The sequence below is a fragment of the Acinonyx jubatus genome, chromosome A1, assembly GCF_027475565.1.
Source record: "Acinonyx jubatus isolate Ajub_Pintada_27869175 chromosome A1, VMU_Ajub_asm_v1.0, whole genome shotgun sequence".
Classification (NCBI taxonomy): Eukaryota; Metazoa; Chordata; class Mammalia; order Carnivora; family Felidae; genus Acinonyx; species Acinonyx jubatus.
Genome location: NC_069380.1, coordinates 153,553,139 through 153,561,517, shown reverse-complemented (window position 1 = coordinate 153,561,517; position 8,379 = coordinate 153,553,139). Strand labels below are relative to the sequence as shown.

The 8,379-nt window shown below is 33.4% G+C and overlaps 1 long non-coding RNA gene across 2 annotated transcripts in view; it reads left to right on the top strand.

The window, feature by feature from the left end:
• Positions 1-8,379, top strand: part of LOC106968807 (uncharacterized) — a 94,787-nt gene that overhangs the window by 16,490 nt on the left and 69,918 nt on the right. The window contains exon 2 of one of the 2 annotated variants that reach the window (XR_008299720.1): positions 7,184-7,296. This is a non-coding gene — a long non-coding RNA (uncharacterized LOC106968807). Of the gene's footprint in view, positions 1-5,113; positions 7,297-8,379 lie in introns of those variants that run through there. The other variant, XR_008299718.1, reaches the window with a different exon arrangement.

Here is an 8,379-nt window from a genome sequence, read left to right as displayed (position 1 = left end):
ATTACTTTTTTTAAATACTTTTTCCTTTTCCTAGTGATTTGTATTGCCAACTTTTTCATTTACCAAATTGCCATATGTAGATGGATCTATTTCTGGGTTCTCTATTCTGTGTTGTTGATTTGTTTATCTTTGTGCCAGTATCATGCCATCTAAACTATCAGAGCTTTATAATAAGATGATGGCTGTTCAAGGTAAGTCTTGCCACCTTGTCTGTCTTCTTGAAAATTGTTCTGTTTTCAGTGACTTCTCTCATGTGTGAATTATGGGGTCCTGTTGTCAAGTACTGTTAACAACTCTCATGGGATTTCTACTGGAATTGAATTAATAAAGTAATTTAGTGAGAATAGACATTTTCATGAAACTTAGTCTTCCCATCTACTATTATGGTATATCTTCCCATTCATTTATGTTTCCATTTATACCTGACAATAAAGTTTAATAATTTCCTTATAAATTATAAGAGGTCTTACTCTGATTTTGTTAGATATACTCTTAGGTACATTATGATTTTATTTCTATTGCTAATGAGATCTTCTATTACATTTATACTTGGTTATTGCTTGTACATAGGAGTACTATTAGTTATTTGTATTTTGATCTGGTATCCAGTAACCTTGTTGAACTCTATTATTAGTTTTGACACTTTGTAGATTCTCTGGGATATTGTATGTAATAATATTACCTGAAAATAATAACTACTGTTGAAATTGGTTAGGATTTCCTGTACTTAAGAAAAGTTGAATGTAGGCAGTATGTAGTAATGAACATTCTCATCTTGTTTCTGACATTAAAGTAAATGCTTTTAAAGTTTTCCCATTAAATGTCAGGTTAAGGAAATTTCCTTGCATTCTTAACTTGCTAAGAGGATCTTAATAAAAGGTAATGAATAGATGTTGAATTTTTTCTGAGATCCTTTTAAAAGTTTCTTGTATCTTTCTTGTTTTACATATTGATGTGGCAAAGTACATTGATTAATCATTGGCTTCTTGGGATAAAACTTGATCATGATGTAGTCTGTGTAGATACATGTATGTAGATAGGTAGATATGTAGATGATGTATATAGATGCACTCTGCATGATTAAATTCATTAAATTTGCTAATATTTTATGTAGAATTTCTTTAATCTATGTTAGTAAATTTGAATATCCTATTGTTTTTTAAATACAGTTTTGTCATTTTGAGCATTAAGATCATACTAGCTTTATATAATGAGCTGAACAGCTTTCTCTCTTATTCTGTTCTCTGGAATATTTTATTTAAAATAAAGGTTATCTGTTTTTTATAAGATTTGGTAACACTTGCCTAAAAACAACAGCCTTGGCCCGGTGCTTTCTTGTGGATAGATACTTGGCTGCTGATTTAATTCTTTGATGTTTATAAATATATTCAGGTTTTCGGTACTCTTCTTGAGTCAAATTCAGTTTATTTATATAGGTTGGCCCAAAAGTCTTACTGCAGTTTTAAATTTGAATGACCTAAAGAGTAGAAATTCCACAGACTTGTAGAATTATTTGGATGTTTATTTAAATTTCTTTTTAGGTTTTATGTTTCTGAATCATAGAATAAATTTTCAGTCCGTGTGTGCCATATTTAGTCATAGGAACTGAAACAAAACACTATAATTAAACATTTGTTATTAAATTTCTGTATAGATTTTCCCACCTTGTTTTTTGTGCAATTTATTTATTGAACAGATCAATTTATTAATTTGTAAAGTTTCCCATTGTGTTGGCGATTCCAAAGACCACCCCAGGTTTATTGATGGACTAGGGGGACTCAAAGGATTCAGCATATAGTTGTACTCCTGGCTCTGATTTATTATAGCAAAAGGATACAGAGCAATATCAGTAAAGGGAAAAGGTGAATGGGGCAAAGTCTGAAGAAAACCAGGCACGAGTGTCTAAGAGTATTTTCTTAGTGCAGTTACACAGGTTGTATTTAATTCCCTCAGGAATGAGTTGTGACAACATGTGTGAAATGTTTAAAAGGGAAGCTTACTAGAGACTCAGTGCCCGGGTTTTTATTGGAGGCTGGTCATGTAGGCATCTTCTGCCTGGCATATACCAAAATTCTGGACTCGTAGAAGGAGAACAGATGTCCAGCATAAACCACATTGTACAAACAGGCACATTGAGCACTCTTATCAGTTCTGGGAATGGTGGGAACTCTACTGAAATACAAATTCTCAGACACCAGCTAAAGGCCAGTCTTGCAAACAGACTTTTCTAAGGATAGCAGTTTCAATCCTGCTGTATTAACTCTTTCCTGTACACCACATTCAGGATTTGCTAATTGCATCTGAAGTGTTGTTAAATGTGTTACTCTCTCTCTATTCTCTGTCAACCAGTATTCATATCTACAGGCTTACACAGGCTTGATTTTTATTTGGCAAGAATATTTCATACATGGTGTTGTGTACTTTCTTTTGCATCACATCAGGAGGCATAAGAGGTTGCTCTTTTTGTGTGTGTGATGTTAAGATTGATCAGTAGTTTCAGGTATTGTCAGCATGATCTGTAGATTATAAAGTTCCCTATCTGCTATTTACCTAATGATTTTCTTAGCACCTGTTGATGATCATTGCCCAGATTCATCCTGCCATTCAGAGTTGTAAAATCTAACTTTCTTTTTCATATATTAGCTGGAATATTCTATAAAGAAGAACTTGCCCTCATCAACTATTCAGTTTTTCTGAGATACAGTTAATAAGAAAAGACAGGAAAAAATGCATGGTTTTTACCTTTTACTTACTAGTTTTCAAAATAGTAAGTTGGTTCTCTGGCATCCTCCAAAAGCATTTATGAACATTCATTTTTTATTATTGCTATGAACATACGGATTTTTAACACATTTAATATTTTAACCTATTGACATTATCTTTTTCCTAAAATTGTCACATCTTTTGCCATCTCCTCAAGTTAGCTACTGAGCCCTTTTGACTCACCACCATCACCTTTTGATAACTTACTTGTTTTCTGGAACAGTCAGGTATTTCAGGCTCATCTTGTCTGTTTTCTACCCCAGATCTGGGATCATTTGTTTTAAGTAACTCTATTTCCTTTTAGTGCAAAAGTTCCATTTGGAGACCACAGTTTAGATGTTAGGGGTGCTCAATGCTCTGGACTTGTCATTATTTCTAGACCTTAAAGTGGAAATATGATCAGTTAGGAAATAAACTTTTTTTAAAGAAAAATACTTCATGAATTTATCCTGATATTTCTAATTCAAATTTGGGATTACAAGGATTTTTAACTTTTTTTGGTTTTGTGCTTGTGAGTTTTTCTTTTAAGCTGAAAATGTTGGTTCCTAGTGACCTTAATACAAATAATTGCTGTTTATATATTGATATCAGTTGTCAACACCAATGCCATTATTAATAATATGGCTACTGAAATAGTTTAAATCTTCTTGCCACTATTTTGGTCCTTGTTGTACATCCCACTGACAATCTGTAATCAATCTGTCTCTTGATAGAATTGTTTGCTGTGTGTTTAAGCCATTGACTTGATACATGGATTAGTTTGTTTCAGTTTACTTTCAAATTTTGGGGAGTACTTTTTAAATTCTGGATTCAACTTTGTTTCATAATCATATCAGATATTTTCGGTTTCATAGTAAAATAAGATAAATTTAGAAAAGTCTGGCTTCTCTCCTTCTTTCCAACCTCTTTTTTTCTTTCTTACAGATGAATAATTTAGTTAGCTTTTGATTGATATCTACCTTTTAAAGTAAATGGAATCAAATATGTGTGTCTATGTATTTGTATTTCCTTTCTTATATAAACATATGCTTACTATTTACACTGTTCATCACACAGCTTTTTTCGTTTACTATTTCCTGGAGATCATACCATAATAGTATGTAAAAATTCCTTACTAGGATCTGTTGGTTTTTTAAAAAAATTTTTTTTAACGTTTATTTATTTTTGAAACAGAGAGAGACAGAGCATGAATGGGGGAGGGGCAGAGAGAGAGGGAGACACAGAATCTGAAATAGGCTCCAGGCTCTGAGCTGTCAGCACAGAGCCCCACGCGGGGCTCAAACTCACGGACCGAGAGATCATGACCTGAGCCGAAGTCAGACGCCTAACTGACTGAGCCACCCAGGCGCCCCTAGGATCTGTTTTTTTACCTTACATGGGATTACCATACCATGCATGTAACGTAAATTCAGACCTCAAACTTATCTTCAGGTTTTGCTCTTTCGTAGGAAACTGTTTTCCTATGTAGAGCTTTTGGCAGAGAACCCTTTTCCTTTCTTCTCTTCTGGGATTGTGAGAAGAGATTTTGTTTTTATTTTTAACACTTTTTTTTTAAATAGGGTAAACAGCCCTGTGATTATCTGAACTTTTTACTCAGGTATCCCAGTTACTTCAGTTTAACTTCCCTATTGTGTGGGCTCCAAACCATGTATTACGTCCCTACTTACGGACCTTAAAACTTCAGCTACTGGCCCTTACACCTGTTTCTACTCTGTACTTCTCTAAGTTGTCATGCTGTTAGCTTTGGCTCTTGTAACTCTGGCTAGGGTTCTCTCTTTGCTTTTGGAGCCTGGGTATTTCTAAGCTATATATTATTTTTTTGGTTGTATTTTATCTACCATTTCTTTGTGTTTGGAGCAGGAAAAATTCACTTTGTCATGTTCCTAGAAGTAGATCCACAGCATTTATTTTCTCTCACTCGTGTCTGTCATCCTTTTTTCTGTAATTAACGGGCTGAAGGAATACATGCACACATTCACAAATATGAGACAAGTTTTAAAGAAATATCTTATAACTAAAATTATGACATTTCCTACAAAACAGTCCCCTCTTTCTTCTGCTTGAAAAGATTATTGATCTTCTCTAATAGTTATTTTACATATTTTCAGTATATTCTCTTCCTTTTTCTCTTCTCTGCCTTACTTATTTTCCTTTTTTTTTCATCTACCTCTAAATCAAAGAAAAATCTGTGTTGAGAATCCAGGTCAACTAATGTTAGTGCTTTTTTCAAAAGGGCAATAAATAAAATTACAAGGCTTTTATACATTATAGTGAATATAAATTCTTTTTAGTAAAACAAAAAAATGACCAAAGTATGATTTGTGGATACAAGTGCAGATTCTTGGTTCAGGGTATTTTTAAAGTCATTGAAGAGCCTTTATCCAATGACATTCATTGCTATTTGATTTTATGTCTTTGTTTCACTTGTGCTGCCCTCTAACTTGGATCTTCCCCTTTCTTTCTTTTATACTCCTCTATTTGCAGTGCAGGTGTTTCATTAAAACTGTATCTGGTATTGGCATGCCACAGATGAACTTTGATATTTCATACATTTCACCTAGACCTTTTGCTGTGCATTTTTGCAAGTTAAAATATGGAGGCAATATTAATACACAGTAAATAACCTGGAAATGTGCAAATCATAGTTAAATCTTAGATCCCTTAAAGAGGTTTGTAGCTTTCAGAGAGATTCTTCTTTGGGCATGATATATTTACTTGGAACTTTGACCAGAGGTAAGAATTTTGGGAAAGTATTGGGAAAATTGTTTCAACTGTTTTTGAGTTTCTTGAGTGATAAAAATAATAGTAATTTTATTATTACTTATTTTTGTTAGCTTTTAACTCATACTATGTATAATGTTTTAACCATTGAAAAGCAATGGGAAAAGACTATGTTCTTTAGACTGCTTTAAGCGGCTCCAAGGAAAGTTAACTTTCAGCGTACCCCAAAAGTTATTGTCATTATGGTTCTTTTTTTGTTATAAGACCTGCTTGTATAGAAACTTTGAAGCATAATACTTCTTTAGTTTTTTAAAAAAAAAACACTTAAAAAATCCAGTGCAAAAATGGCACACATTATTTAAATCTGTGCATCGATCAGCAAACTGAAAAGTGAAATGTTTTCTAATTGACCTTTGATTCATGTTATAGGAAATCATGCAGTGTATACATTTACTGACATGTTTAGCGAAAACATGAATGTGAGAGAGCTAATGAGAATTTTAACTTTTGTTTTTTTAATATTTCAGGCTATGGCATTTGCTTTCATTTTCTTCATACATTCGTGATATCTCTGTCAAAGTTTTATCAACTTAGATTTATAAATATGTATTACATTAAATGCACTTGAGTATAGTGTATACATTTGAATATGAATTTGTGCATGGACACAATAAGACACACATCACTTAATAAGTAGAAAGGGTTCAACAAGATAACAGTCCAAGGTCCTGTAGTTGTCACTGTTCCACAGTGATGTGGAATTAAGAAAAAAAGCTCCATTTTTTATCTAATTGAATTTGTCAAGGGAATATATTTCATCCACATGTTTAAAACAGGGGCATGTATTCTCTCAGAATCTGTAAACCAACTAGTTGAAAGATTGACAGCTCGGTGAGGAGAACACAACCTTATATTTGGTTTCAGGCAGCCAAAGTTTTAATTACAGCTCTGAGGAGGAGGAGGAGAATGGGAATGTTTCACACAGCAACCTTAACAAACAGCATAATATCTCCGTTGTTATCCATGTTATTTACTATTTCGGCATCTTTTATATATGTCCTACATATTGCATTAATAGAAACTCAACTAGAAACCTGGTCTTGGAGATACTTGGTGTCTGTCACAGTCTGTGGTAATGACTACTGAGAATCAGTGACACATGTGGAAGAATTAGAGCTTTAAAAAAGTACTCTACTGAGGGCCTCCTAGGTGGCTCAGTCTGTTAAGCATCCAACTTCGGCTCAGGTCATGATCTCTTGGCTTGTAAGTTTGAGCCCTGCATTGGCCTCTGTGCTGACAGGACAGCTCAGAGCCTGGAGCCTGCTTCAGGTTCTGGGTCTTCCTCTCTCTTTGCCCTTCCTCTACTCACACACTCTCTCTCTCTCTCAAAAATAAATAAAACATTAAAATATTAAAAAAAAGTACTCTACTGAATATTATAAAATTTTAAGAAAGGCTACATTTTAGAAGTACATTCATTTGGACAGAATATTTCAGAGTCATTGGGTTTCTTCTCATGTAATTTTTTTCTGTATGTAAGCTGTCTTACTGAAAATTGGCACGGTTTAATGAAGCTGTGTGTGTTCACAGTAAAGAGGAAGCTAACTAAAGGAAACACTTAGAAAGTGACCTATGTACTTGCATACATATCCTTCTTTTTTCTGGCAAGAAAGTGACTGTCTCTTTACCACGCATCTAGGGATTTTGAATCCTAGAAAGGGATCGGAATCAGGAGAAAAGTTGTTGTGCTTTGAGAGACCTAAGATGAATATTCACTTAATACAAAAAGAGAGAAATGTCACAAAAGTCATGGTATGTAAATTAAGAGTGCCTGGGAGCAATTATTTTATATGGCAAAGCCAGAAAGACATTAAAAACACCTTATATTTCTGTTTTCAACTCATGAACAAATAAATGTAGAAAACATTTGTTTATTTGTTTATTTGTTTAACAGTGCAAACAGTTTCCTTAATGCATAAATTAAGAGGATGTCTTACTATTTCTGAATACTCAAGGTAGAGAGACATCGTAGAGAAAGAAGGGAATAATAGCCGAAGTGCTTGAATAACAATTCTGGCAAAAATGGGAGTTCTTCCAATAAGGACCAAGACATCCCATATTCCCAATTCTGAATATTGATTGGATAGATTTCTTGCAAAAAATTTATTTTCCCCAGACTCTAGAATTTATAGGATGGGTTTAGCTAGCGTTAGCAACATAGCAGTTTCTTTTTTTCATAGATAAGCCTGGTTGATCAAAGCAAGATATAAACAGCTAGAATGCTTTGCTTAATATTTACATAAACACAAAATGAAATGTGGGTTTTGTGTTTATTTCATATTACTATGAATGAATAAAGGAATTCAGAGTTTCTTTTTGTGTGTTTCACTTTGATTTTATTGACTTTTAGGGAAACCTACTGATATTTGAAAAAGAGATACTTAGTCTTGGAGAAGTAATTCATTTTTTTCATGATGGGAGTACTGAATTTCTTCTTTATGTTCAGATCATAGTCATGTTAGCAATAAAACCATTTATCTTCTATAAGAATTTTGAGAAATGTATACTGTATTTGATTTACACTACCCAAAAACATTCTTTATTTGTTTTTTTTAAGTTTTATTTAAATTCCAGTTGGTGAATATACAGTATAATATTAGTTTCAGGTGTACAATATAGTGATTCAACACTTCTATACATCACTCTGTGTTCATCTCAGTAAGTTCACGTCTTAATTCCCATCGCCTGTTTAACCCATTCCGCTACCCACCTCCCTTCTCGCAACCATCAGTTCTCTACAATTAAGAGTCTGTTTCTTGGTTTGCTTGTCTTTCTCTCTCTTTCGTTTTTTTTTCCTTCTTGTTTTGTTTTTTAAATTCCACATATGGGCAAAAT